This window comes from Camelus ferus, chromosome 5, assembly GCF_009834535.1.
Source record: "Camelus ferus isolate YT-003-E chromosome 5, BCGSAC_Cfer_1.0, whole genome shotgun sequence".
In the NCBI taxonomy this organism is placed as follows: Eukaryota; Metazoa; Chordata; class Mammalia; order Artiodactyla; family Camelidae; genus Camelus; species Camelus ferus.
The window spans coordinates 86,527,798-86,544,175 of record NC_045700.1 but is presented as its reverse complement, the minus strand read 5'-3'; the positions used below and the strand labels follow the sequence as shown (position 1 = coordinate 86,544,175).

Sequence of the window (16,378 nt, the reverse complement as noted above, 5' to 3'; positions counted from 1 at the left end):
GTTTTATGCAAATTGGAACTTGAAAGTTAAAGGTGAGATTTATAACACCAGGAAGATTTTTACTAAGCCCTGAAAAAAATAAAATGTGTGTATAAAGTGAATTTTAATTATATTTTTCTGCATAAAAACAAGTTCATATTTCATGATTAAATAAAAACCACTTAGGATTAAGAAATTTCTATTGATGAAATATTCTGAGCTCCTTGGAAAAGGTAAGCCATTAAATAACAGGGAACTGGGATTTGGGAAAATGTGTTTCATTTTCTTATTCTAATAATCAAAATCACACATAAATTCCATAATTATAAGAATGATAATGGTAGCGTCTTTTTTGATCATGTAGGGTGTGCCAAGTTGAGTGCCAAGCACTTGTCTTCAAGTCATTTTACTTAATATTCACCATAGCCTTCTGAGGGAACCATCCTTATTCTTCTCATTCTATGGATGAGCTGCTGTGGCACCGAGATGTTGAGTCATTTGTCCAAAGTCACACAGCAGATAAAGAGTAGACGCTGGAGTTTCCAGATATGTCTGGTTCCTAAACCCACTGGATTAACGATGCTTGATGGCTCAATATATTGAGTAAAGAAGTTGCTTTCTTTGACACTGTGAGCTGACATTTGCATTAGGGGGAAAAAAAGTCTTACTGCAATCCTTGTTTGATTTTGAAACACAAAGAAGAAAATAGAGAGGAAAGTGGACCCTGTCTCTTGATGAATCATAAATTCTATCTTTAAGGGATTCACCTTTTTAAGTTTCCTTCCATTTCAAAGCACAGTCCCTCACTTAGTATTACGGACTGAATTAATTCTAAGAATATCACATCCAAAACATACAGACTGAGAAAATTTCCCTTGAGTGTGCGTTGCACAGGGAGAATCCCAATTATAATGCAAAACAAAATGAGATGAGAAAAAGAAACATAAAAAAAAAAAAAATCAGCTCCATTCTCTGTTCTGCCCCACAGTCTCCATTTGGAGACAATTTCTCAACCTTCTCAGGGTTTAAGCACATATTTAACATGTTGAGAAACCGCTGTTGGTCTTAGGCTAGAATTTCCTTCAGAAACATCCTCTACCTACTTATTTAGGGCAGCTCCTGTTTCTTCTCACACTCTCTTCTTGCACATTCGTGTTGTGACAGCAATCATATCCTCCCAAATGTAGTCATTAACACTCAGTAATCGGAATGTAGGGGAGGTTATTTTTGGTTTCCATTACTCCAAAATGAAGGTTTCTTTTTCTTTAAGACCTTGGGGGAGCACTAGGTAGTGTGACAGTTTTCTTGAATTTCCAAATCTCCTTCCTGAAGAATTCCATCCACAGGAATCAGCCAGTTGGAATTGTGCTGAGATCTGTGCTAAAATCCCTAAAAGCTCCTGAATGAAGAATGCCCCGTACCCTTTTAGTCAGAGATCCAAAACTGGATTGACTTCCTTCCTGATCGTTGTTCTTAAACCAATCAGAGATGTTTGTGGTGTACATACATTTGGAGTGACTAGCCAGACAAGTGTCGGGTTGGTCGAATAAAGATGAAAATAGAAAATGGAGTTGAAAGACAGACTGGGAATTAAGATGAATGCTATGGGAATTCGTGTAATGAAGCAACACATTTATTTCTGTTACAACCCCAAATATCAATGTATGAACAAATGTATTATTTGGGGAATAATTATATTCAGAAAGATTTGGAATTCTTAAGTTGATTTTCTATACTTTATACCATCTTCATGTTTAGCTTTGTCCTGATTCGTTCTCTTGATCATTCAACTGGACTGCTAATCAAATTTCTCTAAAGCTGGTTTTAAGGAGCCTTTGCAAACTATTCTCACAGTTCCTATTTAAGTGGCTAAACCTCTTAGCATGCTCTCCTCTCATACTAGTTTGAGACCACTGGCTCTTTATAAGGGCTCCCTACTCCATTCCGCATTTATCAATAGTTTCCAATACTCTCCAGTTGTAAGAACATTTGCTTCCACTTTTCTTGAGGAGAAGAAAAGATTGAGTACTGTTCTTTTTTTTGAGCTAGAACATCTCAATGATATAATTTCAAGACATTGCCTTTTGTGTTATGTCTTTCAATTTTCCCCAAAGTGATAAAATTTTAAAGATGTTGGGATAGTGTAATTGTTCTTTTATGAAAACACACAAAAAAGAACTAATACAAAATATTTGGTCCTCTTTCCCTGTGGAATAAAGCAACAAAAATGTATTGGCCTTCCCTTTCTAGCTCTGAAATAGGTCATTTATTTCTGGGATATTTGGAATCGTTAACCACTTGCCACAGTGCTTCTGCACAAGATGGAGAAAATTACTATCAATTTTGAAGGTTTACCTTGATTTATGGTTGTCATTTTGTTCTTCAGAGATCTACATCTTTATCACATTTGTGAAAATAAAAGAAAATAAACAAACCTGTAGATCCAAGCTCTTGAATATAGGTTTGTAAAGTCAACAATATGGAATGGGATCTGAAGGATTCCAGAAGGATCTAGTTCCTGGCCCCCTTCCCCAATCTCTCTCCACCCTTTCCTACTCAGAACCATGTCTACATGCTGGATTAACCATCTGTTTCCTCCACTTGAGTTACATCTTTCTAATTTATGAGTTTTAAGTCCTATTAAACTGCAAGAACATCTTTCTTGTTGTTTTGCAAGAAAACAATGCATTTAATTTGCAGAGGTTCCACTGTGGTTGCTGCAGAGTGTGAACATGATTAATATCACCTTAAAGTGTTATCTCGCCCTGATTTGCTTGTGTAGGCTGTAGCTTCATTAAGATGGAATCCCATCTTATTTTCCAAATGAAGAATCTGGGAGAAGGTTTTGATGAGGCAGTAAGAGGTTAGACATGGCTTTAACTACCTGAAATGCGGGTCGTGATGCCAATGAAGAGGTTGCAGGGCACAAAAGGAGGAGAGAAATACTGAACACAGACAAACTCACCCTGCTTTACAATTTCGCTTAAAGCAGCTTCAGCAGAAGCCCTCACTTATTTTCACTTGACTTGTTTACAGCTTTCACCGCACACTTTAACCTTACCTCAACCTTCAGAGTGCATCCAAGACACATAATTATATAAATAAGAACACCTAACATTCAGTAACAAACTGTTGGGTCCCGAGAAGCTAGGGTGACAGATGACAGTCCTGGATTGACACAGTTGTGAATTTCTTTATTTAAAACCTCATCTCCCATTTAAGCTCTGTTGATTCTATCTTTGCAAGCAAGGCTTTTCCACAGCAGTATCAAAATATAAATCATGAGTGCTTCTATTAAAATAAGTTTTCGGGTAAGGCTGAGTTGTTATTCATTCTTCACCACACTATTAGCATATTAATGTTTGGGTATCTTATGCATAAGTAAATAAAGTGTCTTTGTATCCACTTAATAATATATGCTATTATTATACATATACAATATACACACATATATACAGACACATGTATGTGTACTGCACACATACATAAATGTGAAACAACCTTCTGTTTCCCTTATTAGCTTTAACAACCTGTAACACATGATCTCTTATGAGTCTAAGATTGTTAATATTGTTTCTCATTTGACAGAGGAGTTACCTTGGATAACCTATCCCCACATAGAGTTTTATGGCCTGCTTTCCAAATTATACAAATCACTCTGAAGTGAAAACCATAATGGAAATATTCCAGACTCACATTCCTGGCTCTGGAACACAATGCTTTGGTGGTTTGCCAATTTTTTTTTCTTCATCATTCAGAGTAGTCTATAAAAATGTTTTTGTATGCCAGTATTGAGTACTGGCACCAATGTGTTCTCCTTTAAATTTATTGCTGGCAGCTACCAAGATAATTAGGAAATAACATACCGGTATCAATTGAATAGTACGTCTCAATCCAGGAGATCTCTCATTATCTTAAATAGAACATTAATTTGTATCGTGGAGACTCCATTTGAAATGTAGGGTCAGAGATTAAAAGAATAAACCAAGACTTAGATGAACTTGCTGATAGAACAAGATGCTACTGCCAATTTAGGGTCTTATCAGGGTAAATTTTTCAATGCCTCAATAGTTTCATTACCAGTGTCATCAAAAAAACATTTAAGAATTCTGTACAATGCCCTGGGCATTTAAACAGTGCTGTAGGAAGGAAAACGATGCAAAGAACATATATTCTGTGATCAACATCTGAAGCAATTAAAATATATTATAAAGCATAAACATGACTGTGTAAAGTTCATTCAAGAATGCAAAAATGTTTTACTATTAGGAAATCTTATTTAGCTACTTACATCATTATATTAATAGATTAAAAAGAAAAAAGAGGCAACTCAGTCAATAGATATTAAAGATGTGATAAAATTGCATGACATTGGTTGGTATGTTTCATTTTGAAAACCTTTTTTGAAATGGTTATGCGTATTTTCTTAATAAGATAAGAATGTAATCAAATTCAACCAATAATTTGCAGCACATGGAAGGATTCTATTTAAATAAAGAACAAGACATGATCACCACTATCATCATCACCATCCAGCATTATCTTTCAAGAGCATATTCCCCCATGAGAAAACAACAACAACAAAAGAAGTGTAATGATGATAAGAAAGGAGGCAAAACTGTCAATAATTGATTTTTTGATTGTATTATACAGACCACAAGATAATCAATTGGGAGGAGGAAGCCATTTAAAACTAAATTTACAAAACTCTTTTTATTCCATTTTGACAATAATCAGTTAAAATGTAGTAGGAACAAAAATAAAATGCCTAAGAATAGCAAAGAATATCTGGTACCTTCATGAATAAAATTATAAACATTTTATTGAAGCACATAGAATAAGAATTTAAATAGGAGAGTTGTTTCTCCAAAGATGTCATTATAAATATTGACCAAGAGTTTGTGGGTTTATTTCTGGGCTCTCTGTTCTGTTCCATTGATCCATATGTCTGTTTTTGTACCAATACCATGCTGTTTTGATGACTGTCGCTCTGTGGTATTGTCTGAAATCTGGGAGGGTTATTTCTCCAGCTTCATTTTTTTTTACGAAAATGAATATGTGTATGTTCATGTATGACTGAAGCATTATGTTGTATACCAGAAATTGACACAACAATGTAAACTGACTATTCTTCAATAAAAAAATATATAAACAAAAAATGTATAAACATAATTCAATCCTAATAAAAATCTTTCTAAAATATGATAAAATGATCCTGAGGTTGATCTGGAAGAGTAAATACCTAACCATAGGCAAACATCTATGATGTACTGAAGGAAGATATTGAAGGGGACCTTCACATACATTGAAAAGCCATAGTAATCAGAAGATTTTGGTACTGGAATAAATGTAAAGAAATAGGAAATTAAAATCGAGCTGTGCATGCTCATGATATTCCCTGAGTATGTGTTGAAAAGGTCATTTCTGAGATATGATTATTAGCCAGTTCATTCCCATTATCCTGTGTCTACACACAACCAATATTCATTGAAAAATGTACAGTTCTTGCTATTGTATCCAACAAGCTATTTTTCTTGATATGATTGGACAGGTTACGTAGGCACAAACAAACTCTACTTTTTTTTTTTTAACATTTTTTATTGATTTATAATCATTTTACAATGTTGTGTCAAATTCCAGTGTTCAGCACAATTTTTCAGTTATTCATGGACATATGCACACTCATTGTCACATTTTTTTCTCTGTGAGTTATCATAACATTTTGTGTATATTTCCCTGTGCTATACAACATTAAAAAGTAGAGTTTGGATGGACAAACTCTACTGTTTAATGTCAAATGTGTTGATTTTTTAGTCCCCATTTCCAATAAAAACCCATGCATTTCACAACCAATTGTTTTATCATTTTTAAATATTTTAATGCAACATCTATGAGTAAGGCATATTTAGAGACAAATTAGAAAATACATACCTTTACCCACCTTAGGATATTATCTTTTCTTTCATCACTGGCAGCCTGAGGAGCTAAAAATAGTATCTTGTTCTTTACGTTTTATATTTAAATACTAACAAGTTCAAAATTTTGCTTTGTGTTGATGGGCTACTGGTGTTTTCCCGGGTGGATTGCATGTATTTTTAGGCCATTTTTTTTCCAATCTAAGTTTAGTCTTTTACAAATTGATTTGTAAAATATATATCTATATATTAAGTTTATTAGAGTTTTTTTTTTCAAACACATGGCAAATATTGTCCCATATTGTCCTTTGACTTACAATGCATTTCATTGTAGAGAAATTGTAATTTTGATGCAGTCAGATTCATTGATCTTCCCCCCGTGCCAGTGATGCTAATAGGACCTTCCTCATTCCTATACTCACTTACACTTCTCTTCATAAACTGGGGGTTTCATTTTCATATGTAAATCTTCCATCCATTTAGATTTATTCTGGTGTAGAATACGTGAAGGGACTATAACTTTATTAGCCTGCTTTCTTTCTATTATGAAATATGATCTTTATTTGACATAAATCAATTTAATTTCATATATATATAAAATATAATATATTTGGTATATATTTATGTATTTAATATAATATGATCTGTTGTTTTTTTCCAATCTGCCTTAAATTCATGATATTTTTAAAATGCCCTGAAGCTCTGAAGCCTATTTAAGGCCATGAAATAGCATTACAAAGCTTTTGTCTTTTATAGAATGGCATGGAATGTGAAAATCCAAAAAGAAAAAAAATCAATAATAATTTGATACATAATAATGTACAGACATGAGTTAACCTCTGTAATACCTTCCTTTTCTCCCTTTTAGTGCTACATCAAACAGAATTTTGCTGCTGATGCTGAGTGAGAGAAAGCAGCTTCCAAGGGGGCCCAGAGGACAAACCTCAGGAAGACAGAGACCTGCCGCACTCACAGGCAAGCCGCCAGCATTTTGAAGCGCATATTGCAGCATAATGAGGCTTTCTAAATAAATCAGGTGTAGTGCTGATTAATAATATTCAGTATATATGCATAAGCAGGCTGTAATTTACCTTCACATGAGGCATAAACTGTTACAACCTAAAAAGAAGTGTGAAGAGACAATTCAGAGAATGTTTAGCACAATGCTTAACTGTCAAGCCACGAGCAAGTTATCTTTAGTGACATCTGACACCTACTGTGACCAAAATAGACGCTTGACAGGTCATAAGTCTCCTAAAGCCACCATTTCAAATTGAAGTTGTGGAACTGCAAGCAGAAGCATTGCCAGTGGACCTAGAAGACCACTCTCAAGTATTCCATTCCAATTCCTTGCCCCCTTGATAGCCGCCATTATCATCACTGCAACCATTGGCAGCAAGGTCTCTCTACTGTTCCACTAGGAATCTCAGATGTCAATAATGAATGAATATACACTGAGCGAGGCCCTTCATTACTATTTTGATACAGGCATAATGTCATTGATATTATTTTTAGTTAAGGTACTACCAAAATTAAAGTGCTTTATGTAAACAAAAATATACTTGCTTGGTGAAATTTTAATTGTCCCCATTTTTTTGTTTATGTCCTGAACAGGTTCTCATACCAAAGAGAAGCCTAGAAGGTACCACTTGATTCAAGTGATCAAAGGAAACGCTATCAGTAATGGAACAAATCTAAACTGCTGATATGATGCATCAGTGAAGTGTGATTACACAAAGGGCAAAATGCAACAGCGATATTGGGTAGGTGAAAACAGATGACTGGCAAGGACTGTCAGCTGAGCTACAGTTTGTAGCTGCTGGGATCTGGATGCAAGCTTGTGGATTTTGAGTCAGCAGAATCCAACATTCCACTTTCAAACTGAAATAAGGCACACATAGATCCTCGTTATTCTTTTTCTTGTCTGTAGGACACAAAGAGTTTTAGATGATTTTTGGAGCAGCACTGTAAGTACACCATCATGCCCACATCCTTCAAATCTTGTCTTTAATATAGTGCATGAATGACACATTGGTATTTTAGATTCCTGAGGATCTTGGGACTTTTTTTTTGTGAAAGGATTAAAGCATTTTTGTGTGAGCTGACTGGTACTGAAAGGTCTCTTGAATAAAGATGGCACTATGGCTGGATGTAAATTTACTGAGGCCAGGGTAACACATCCTTCTATCTGGGGTATGTTCATTTGTACATGATGTTGGATGTTCTCCTGCCAATATGCCCTCTTCACTTTGCTTCTTGTACCAAGAAGGTCCCTGAGCTTTCAATGACTTTGATCAATATGAAATTGTTCCCCGTACTGACATGTTAAAATCAGTTGGGGAGGAAAAAAAAGCCCACAGCTGATTCATACACACAAAAAAGTGAATTAATTGGCTTGGGGAGGAATCCAGTTATTGTTATTTTAAAAATCTTCCCTGAGTTCTAAAGCATCATCATAGATGAACTTTAGATGGACTAGCTGGCAAAGGACTCCTAAGAAATCAACTTGTTTATCCATCTTGTTGTACTGCTCAGATGACTGTTAGCATGTTAAAACGGTTTTTGACCAAAGAGATATAGTGTACTCATACTCATATTGTGTGGAAACTCTGAAGCTGCTTGGATGGCAGGGGAAGGAAACAATATTGAGAAATACAGTAAGAAGATGCAAAGTTTTCAATGAGTCTACCTCCTGGACGAGCTTTAAACAATGAGCTCAGATGGGAAGTAAGTGAGCACAATAACGGAATATTCCTACGAAATGAACTTGTTTACTAAACCAGCACCTAACATGAGCCGTGTCCCACACTACACTTTGAGGATTTTAAGATTGAGAGTTGAAGGAGATTCCATCGACGAGAAAGGCAAAGACAACAAAAACCCCTTGAAACTGAAACATGCAACAGTAGAGAAATGCAGGGTGGGAAAAGGAACTAGGGTATTTGGTGACAAATAGGGAAGATCATTACTCTCCCTGAAAGTCAGATTTGTGTGACTTTTTTTTCCTTTTTTATTACCATGGTAAATTTCCTACAGTTCTTACTTTTACTGTGGGAACCCTTAGCCCTTGTTTATAATTTTTTTTTCTTCTTTGTTTGCTTACTTTTGCTTGCAAAATAACAGAACACCATGATCTGGGACTCAACTTTGTTTGAATAAAAATGTTTATTTATGAGAACATAGAAAAACAAACGGGTCAGTTTCAGTGAACTCTCTAGGGGTCTCAGCAATAGCTAATTGCTTCCACCCTGGGGCAGTTATAGCCAGCATTTCCCAAGACTACGACTTGGGACTTTTCCAGAGGTGATTGATAGGACAAACTCCAACAAAAGGTTCCAAGTCAAATGAATCTGGATTAGGCAAAGTTAAGTATGTTTATTTATCTCAGGATTACTTAGAATCTTTAATACACTCGTACACAATACGACTCAATACATAAGCAGAAGGTATTTTGTTCAGGGTTTCTCCAGGGTGGGGAGTATTGACCCCTTTTTTTCCTTAGAGTTGACAACCATACAGCCCTGTGAATCTTCCAGTTGCCTCTCCTAAGAGTCTATGATTCAAATGTCGCTCTACCAGAGAGACTGGCCAGCTACCTGGTCTAAATTAATGTCAGACTCGCATCACTTTCGACCCTCTTACCTTTTTCTCCATAGAACTTACTAGTACCTGCCATCCTTACTATCTGTTTCCCACTCCCCCTTAGAATTTAACGCCCACGAGAATAAAGCCCTGCTTCTCCTCAGCGCTTGCCACGGGATAAATTCTCAAAATATATTTGTTGACCAAGTTTGTTCCTACACCACCATCTTTTGTGTATGGCTTTTGTTTCCATGGCCACAAGATGGCTGCTCTATTTCCAAGCGTTATTCTGTCAATGTTCTAGAGAGAAAGAAAGGCGAATGATAAAAATCTTGTGCCTGCTGGGGTCCTCCTTCCTGTCTGGGGAAAAAACCACAGTTTTCCGAGTGGTTTTGCTCTGTAGATTTCTGCTTGTATCTTGTAGTTATATCTGCGTCACCTGAATACCGTGGGCTACAAGGGTTTCTACAAAGATGAGTATTCTCACTGGGCAAACATCATTCTGAACAAATAGGATTTCTGTTAACAAGGAATAAGGCTACACTGGGTATTTTGTATGCCACTAATGGGCGTCGCTACCTGCCCGAGGAGGCTGTGGGTGTCATAGCTTCACTCAACGTTACTTGTTTGACTCCCTGGGCATTGGAGTTTGCAATCTTGAACTAGAGATTTCTTAAAGTCATTCCCAGTTTTTAAACTTTGTGATTTTATGATCACTACATTTCCAGCAGATGCCCTTGACTTATCTATAACAGAAGATTTTCATGCATTAAGTTTAAATGATTAATTAATTGATTATTTAAAGGAAAAGAGCTTCCCTTTTTCCTGTTTTAAAAAAAATCCCAACACTTCCAGGTAATGATCAGCTCTGTTCTGAAGTCATTCTGAGTCGTGTTCACTGAAGTAAAACAAATGTTCTGGAACAAGTGAGCGTCTGTCCCCTGGGAAGTTTTGTCATGCAGCCGTCACGAGTCCTAATCACAGTCTCAGGAACAATGATGATGCTGTCACTTGGAGGTCAGGAAGGGAAGCTGAAAGGCTCAGGAATCTAAGCCAGAGCAAGAATGACAGAGGACACAGGAAAAAAAAAAAAAAATCACTCTCATAGAAGGAAATGAAGACACACAAAGAAAACACTTTGTGAAAATTGTTGAAAACTGGAACATTTGGTTCTATAAAATATCCTGTCACCTTCTAACAACTTTCCATTTTGCTATTGGGTAAGTGACAAGTTTCACATTGCACAGGTGACCAGTTCCACTAAAGACAGTTGCTTGAGCCTTATCAGTACTGTTTATCAGAGAACATTGCACTGGGCTAGAAACATTCATTCCAGTCCTAATCTTCACTCCTGGCTGGCCAGGGGAATTCGGGATAGGTCAAGAAGAGACGTTGATATTTACTGAGTGCCTACCTTTTCCACACTAATCATATCATTTATTTTTTTGTGATAACTCTGCTAACCTATTGCAGAAGAGGAAATTGAAGCACAGGGTATAAACTATGACAAATTACTTGAACCTGCTGCTTTTTCCATTTTCTCTAATCTTTTTGGCATTGGACTGGATGACAAACTTCTTCATTCGTTTAATGATTGCATAATTGTCAGAAAATGACTTCACTTCCTTAATATTCAGTTTTCTCATTTGCAGAATGGAGATAATGAAGTCTACCATTATATACCTTATAGGAATTTCACAAAAACAAATAAAATGATAATAGGTGAAAGTAAATTTCATGCTGTCAACTCTGTAAAATTCAGTTGATTTTAGGACTTCCCATTTATGCTTTTATTATGTTTTGACAAAAAAAATCTGTAATTCCCTTTTTGATAATTGGTGTGATGTACAAGGCAAAGATTTATTTATTTTTTCCCATAGGGATATTTAATTAGCCCATCACCATTTTTAATCAGTGCCACCCTCCCCCCACGCTGTTCCGCATTGCCACCTTTTTAGTGATCGATGATATATGTCTACCAATCTGTCTCGGGATTCTGTTTTTTCCCATTTGTTTGTATATACCCATACTGATGCCACATTATCTTCATTACTATTGATTTTAAATGATCCTTGACATCTGATATTGTAGTAGATTTGTTCTTTTTTCAGATTGCCTTAGCTAGATGTGGCCCTTGACAATATTCAATTTACCAATCCCTAAATATATTTTAATTACTTTAATTACTCAGACTAATGTCTTATTGCTTCCAGTGAGGAGATCTTATATATCTTTCCTTAGATTTATTCCTATGCATTATTTTTAAAGAATTCTTTGTTAAATATGATTTTTATTTTAAATTTTACTTTTTTTGCAGCTGGTATGTAGAGATAGATGGAGGGTTTTGTTTGTTTGTTTTTCACATTGACCTTGCATCCAGTACCTTGGTAGATTTACTTATTAATTTTAGTTTGGCGATTCTTTGGACTTTTTAATGTACACATCTATGTTATATGTTAATAATCATAGTTTAAATTTCTTTATTCCTAATTCTTACGACTTTTGTTTCTAAGGCTTGCCTTTCTGCACTGCCTAGAACTGGTAGTCTGTTTTCAGTAGAGGTAGTGGCAATGAATGTCCTTGTTTCATTCTCAATATCAAGGGGGATATTTGCAATACTTGATTAATGAGTGCTGTATTTGCTTAGATTTTTAATAGATATCCTTTATCAGATTTAGGAAGTTCCACTGTGTTCCTAGTGTGCTGAGATTTAAAAAAAAAAAAAGAAATCTAATTATCTTTTTTAAAAGTCTTTAACTTTTAAATAACTAAATAGCCAAAGAATGTCTATACACACACACACACACACACACACACACACACACACACACACACACACACACACACATATATAGAAAGAGAGAGAGAGAGTTTGCAATGAAAAATATTCAAACAGGCAAATAAAAACTGTAAATAAGGAACATGCATTTCCAGATTGAAAAGATCCATTGACTTTCTTGCACAGTGAATGGAAAAGAGCCCACATCAGTGCACATCACTGTGACATTTCAGAATGCCAATGACAGAGAAGATTCTAAAGATTTACAAAGTAAGAAAGAAAGAAGGAAAGGATGAACCAAGGGCATATATATAAGCTCAGAATCAGACAATCTTTAGATTTCTTAAGACCAGCGCTAAAAATAAAAAGATTAAATAAATCAATAAAGCAGTCACTTCAAAATCTTGAAGGAGAATTATTTCCTCCTTGAATTCTGTACCTAGACAAACTATCAAGAAGGCATGAGGATAGAATAGAGATATTCAGACTTGCAAAGTCTCCAAAATTTCATCAGTCCCATGTGACTTCTCCCCTGCCATCCCTCTATCCTGCAAAATTATGAACACTTTTTCCCTTTCTTCAAAATTATTACAGCACTGCCTCACATGCAACATTATTTTGTGAAATATAATTAAAAATGAATTATTAGAAACAATAAAATACAGCTCAAATCTTATTATTTGATTCAACAGACATTAAATTTCATATTAATAAATATGATCTGAACAAACCTAAGGATTATAAAATCTATACATATTTATCATTACAAATGAATGTGTGTATATATATATATATATATAAATTAAATTGGTAGTCTTCATTAAACTAGAAAATTTTAGTTGTTCCACATTTGTAGCTTAAAAAAATAGTCATTCCTTGTTTTAGACACATACATGTATAGTTTAACCACCCAAGTTTTTTTTCCAAATTTAATGTTTTTAATTCCACAAATGTGCTCATTTTTTGCTTGTTAATCTATCCATACTAAGTTGGACTAATGGCAACAGTATCCCAGGGTATAATGTATACCTAAAATATTTCTATGTTTTGTTTTAATTACACTTATTGGAGTGAAACTAGTCTCCCAAAATATCTGACAGAAAGGGAAGAAGAGATTTCAAAGCAAATTGGGCATACTAAGGATATTCAGTTACATCGTTTATTTAGAACAAAGCACACGATGCTATATTTTCAACATTCATCTCCTATTTTTTACCAGTTGCTAGTTCCAACAATCTATCATGTGAAGTCTTAAGTTTAAATTATTTTTCAGTGAAAGAAAAGGATTCTGAATCCTTGAATATTCTATTGAGTATATAAATATATATATAATAAAAATAAAAAGTTGTTTTATCAAATTTATGAACAAAGGTGTTCAGTGATAACTTTTCCCAAATGTGCAATTTCAAGATTATCTTCTACTTCACTGATAACTATGCTAAATTATAAAATATGTTTTAACAATCTGCAAAAATTCTCTAAGCTGATCTGCCATTATAAAGTGTCTTACATTCCTCCCTCACATGAGAGTATTAAGGTAATTAAAAGTACTAATGAGAGCAAATAAATAAGGAAGTCTGATTGTTCAGTTTATCATTAAAATTTGAGACCTAATCTATTTTATTATTTTTCAAAAAGTCATGAGGTCAGTAGTCTAAACAGAGCTTTTTCCCTTGAAAACCATTGTACCTCAGCATGGAAAGAAGCTGCTTGCAATCAGTTGTCTTTATTATCCCCATAATTAGTTCAATCAGTTAAAATTTAATACATTAATCTTTGCATGATTCATACCATATAACCTAGCTGACATTTTTTTGGCAGTAAAAATTTCTTGATAAAGAATGCTGTGTTGAGCTCAGATCAAGATGGCAGGGAATAGAAGGACATGGCTCTCATCTCCTCCCACAAATATCAAAAACACATCTATATTCTGGAAATTAAACCTTTGTTTACAAATATTTTCTACCATTCTGTAGGTTGTCATTTTGTTTCAGTTACACTTTCCTTTGCTGTGCAAAAGCTTACAAGTTTAATTAGGTCCCATTTGTTAATTTTTGTGTTTATTTCTGTTGCCTGGGTAGACTGCCCTAGGAGACCACCACTAAGATTTATGTCAGAGAACGTTTTGCCTATGTTTGCTTCTAGGAGATTCACTGTGTTTTGTCTTATACTTAAGCCTTTAAGCCATTTTGAGTTTATTTTTGTGTATGGTGTGAAAGAGTGTTCTAACTTCACTGATTTACATGCAGTTGCCCAGCTTTCCCAACACCACTTGCTGAAGAGACTGTCTGTTCTCCATTGTATGTTCTTGCCTCCTCTGTCAAATATTAATTGACCGTAGGTCTGTGGGCTTATTTCTGGACTCTCTATTCAGTTCCATTGATCCATTTGTCTGTTTTTATGCCTATACCATGCTGTTTTGATTACTTTAGCTCTGTATTATTGCCTGAAGTCTGGGAGGGTTATTCCTCCAGCTTCGTTCTTTTTCTTCAGTATTGCTTTGGCAATTCTGGGTCTTTTGTGATTCCATATGAATTTTAGGATTATTTGTTCTAGTCCTGGGGAAAATGTCATAGGTAATTTGGTGGGGATCACATTAAATCTGTGGATTGCCTTGGGAAGTATGCCATTTTAACAATATTAATTATTCCAATCCAAGAGCATGGGATATCTTTCCATTTCTTTAAGTCATCTCTAATTTCCTTAATCAATGTTTTGTAGTTCTCCATGTATCAGTCTTTCACATCCTTGGTCAGATTTATTCCTAAGTAGTTTAGAATATATAAACAGCTCATATGGCTTAACAACAAAGCAAACAACCCAATCCAAAACTGGTTAGAAGACCTAAATAGACACTTCTCTAAAGAAGGTATACAAATGGCCAATAGGCACATGAAAAGATGCTCAATGTCACTAATTATTACAGCAATGCAAATCAAAATGACAATGAGGTATTACCTCTCAACAGTCAGAATGGTCATCATAAAAATGTCTACAAAGAACAAATGCTGAAGTGGATGTGGAGAAAAGGGAACCGTCCTACACTGCTGGTGGGAATGTAAATGGGTGTTGTCACTATGCAGAAATGAAGAACAGTATGAAGTTTCCTTAAAAATTAAAAATAGAGTTACCATATGATTCAGCAATCCCATTCCTAGGCACAAATCCAGAATAGTTGAAAACGCTAAATGGAAAAGATAACATGCACCCCAATGTCTATAGCCGCACTATTTACAATTGCCAAGACATGGAAGCAACCTGAATGTCCGTCAACAGATGAATGGCTAAAGAAGATGTGGTATAGATATATACGATGGGACACTACTCAGCCATAAAAAGAATAAAATAATGACATTTACAGCAAATGGATGGACCGAGAAATGATCTTGTTAAGTGAAGTTAGACAGAGAAAGATAAATACCATATGACATCACTTATAGGTGGAATCTAAAATACGACACAATGAACTTACTTATGAAACGGAAACAGACACAGACATAGAAAACAAACTTATGGTTACCAAAGGGGAAAAGTGGTGGGTGAGGGATAAAATAGGAGTTTAGGATTAGCTGATATAAACTACAGTATTTGAAATAGATAAACAGTGCTCGCTGCGGCAGCCCGTATGCTAAAACTGGAATGATGCAGAGATTAGCATGGCCCCCTACACAAGGATGACACACAAATTTGTGAAGCATTCCATATTTTTGGAACTATATTCAATATCTTATAGCAACCTATAATGGAAAAAAAATATGAAAACAAATACATGAATATGTATGACTGAAACATTATGTCGTACACCAGAAATTGACACAACATTGTAAACTGACTGTACTTCAATGAAAAAAAAACAGGGTCCTACTGTATAGCACAGGGAACTATATTCAATATCCTGTAATAAACCATAATTTAAAAGAATATGAAAAATAATGTATATATGTGTATGTATAACTGAATCATTTTGCTGTACACCAGAAACTAATACAACATTGTAAATCAGCTGTGTACATAAAATAAAGAATTTAAACAAAAAAAAGCTGTATCACTGATACACATATTAATAGACAATGAAATATCTCATAATTTGTATTCTAGAGTCCAGACCTAGGTGCATTTTTTG

At 34.9% G+C, this 16,378-nt stretch overlaps 1 long non-coding RNA gene and 1 other non-coding gene across 2 annotated transcripts; one reads left to right on the top strand and one right to left on the bottom strand.

The window, feature by feature from the left end:
* Nucleotides 1-1,223: 1,223 nt before the first annotated feature.
* LOC116663885 lies at nt 1,224-14,507 on the bottom strand. The gene is made up of 3 exons (XR_004320246.1): nt 14,358-14,507; nt 2,056-2,060; nt 1,224-1,236 (listed from the first exon to the last, which is right to left on the bottom strand). It is a non-coding gene; the product is annotated as an uncharacterized LOC116663885 (long non-coding RNA).
* A 1,352-nt stretch (nt 14,508-15,859) lies between these two features.
* On the top strand, nt 15,860-15,964 carry LOC116663946. The gene has a single exon (XR_004320300.1). It is a non-coding gene; the product is annotated as a U6 spliceosomal RNA (small nuclear RNA).
* The last annotated feature ends 414 nt before the right edge of the window (nt 15,965-16,378 follow it).